At 43.8% G+C, this 1,406-nt stretch overlaps 1 protein-coding gene across 2 annotated transcripts in view; it reads left to right on the forward strand.

The window, feature by feature from the left end:
- MYH9 (myosin heavy chain 9) overlaps positions 1-1,406 on the forward strand; it is a 94,705-nt gene that overhangs the window by 32,660 nt on the left and 60,639 nt on the right. The window lies entirely within an intron of this gene.

The raw sequence follows: 1,406 nt of genomic DNA on the forward strand, positions 1-1,406 counted from the left end.
CAGAGCCTCAAGCTGTCACCCTGGGTAGAGTGTGGTGGCATCACAGCTCACAGCAACCTCTGATTCCTGGGCTCAAGTGATTATCCTGCCTCTGCCTCCCAAGTAGCTGGGACTTCAGGCACCCACCACAATGCCCAGCTATTTTTTGGTTGCAGCCATCATTGTTGGCCCAGGCTGGATTCAAACCTGCCAGCTCAGGTATATGTGGCTGGCACCTTAGCCGCTTGAGCCACAGGTGCTGAGCCGGGCTGAGTCTCTTTTAAACTAGGGTTTAAAAGTACTAGTTTTGGTTCACCCTCTTGGGTGATCCCAGCCTGCACCTCTGAACAGGAATAACTGCAGGGTTGGTATAGGAAAGACGACAGGACTAGGAGTCCAAAGTCCTTACTGGGTGACACTGGACAAGCCCCTGCACTCCAGGGAACTTGTGTTTCTTCATTTATATATAGTGGTGATAATAATATGTGCTTTACCTAGTTTACAGAGTTAAGTTGTTATCTTTTAAGGTAGTGAAATAAATGTGAAAGCATTTCATAAAGGATAAAGATATAAGGGCTTATTATTTTATCATCTTGATTTTGCAGGTGAGTTTTTTTTTTTTTTTTTTTGAGACAAAGTCTTACTCTGATGCCCTGGGTAGAGTGCCATGGTGTCGTAGCTCATAGCAACCTTAAACTCTTGGGCTTGATCAGTCCTCTTGCTTCAGCCTCCCAAGCAGCTGGGATTACAGGTGTACACTACTGTATCCAACTGGTTTTTCTGTTTGTAGTAGAGAAGGGGTCTAAACTCCTGAGCTCAAGCAATCTACCCACCTTGGCCTCCCAGAGTGCTAAGATTATGGGCATGAGCCGATGAGTTCTGAGAAAAAAAACACATGTAGGATTAGTTCCTCCTGGTCCATAAATTATAAGAGTTGCCTTCTCACCTTAGTACCCCCAGAGGGGAGCCCTCTTCTTGGTGCCTGATGCCTGACTACTTTTCTTCTTGCCCTTTGGGCTGTATTATCAAGATGGGATTAAAATCTCATGGCAACATATATTGATGTTTTATTTTCTTCCTTTGCCTTAGTTGACTTCATGAAATAAGGAAGTTTTTTAAACTGGAAACTTCCACTATGTGTGGTTATACTCACTTGCCTTTTTTGGCTAATTAGAAACCTGTTTTTCTTGGAAGTCCTCCTCGTTGCGTGGTCACTTTGCTGCCTTTGTAGGTGGAGCACAGCGGCTTTGATTGTATCTGCCTTTGAGACGCTTATAATGCTCATCATTTGACACAATAGTTTTGCTTGTAGATTTGTTGATTGTGTATTGACCCTCAGATGAAACACTTCAATGTTACTTTCTTTTTTTTTTTTTTGAGACAGAGCCTCAAGCTGTCCCCCTGGGTAGAGTGCCGTGGCATTACAG

Source organism: Otolemur garnettii, unplaced genomic scaffold (assembly GCF_000181295.1).
Source record: "Otolemur garnettii isolate 467f Iridium unplaced genomic scaffold, OtoGar3 scaffold00007, whole genome shotgun sequence".
Classification (NCBI taxonomy): Eukaryota; Metazoa; Chordata; class Mammalia; order Primates; family Galagidae; genus Otolemur; species Otolemur garnettii.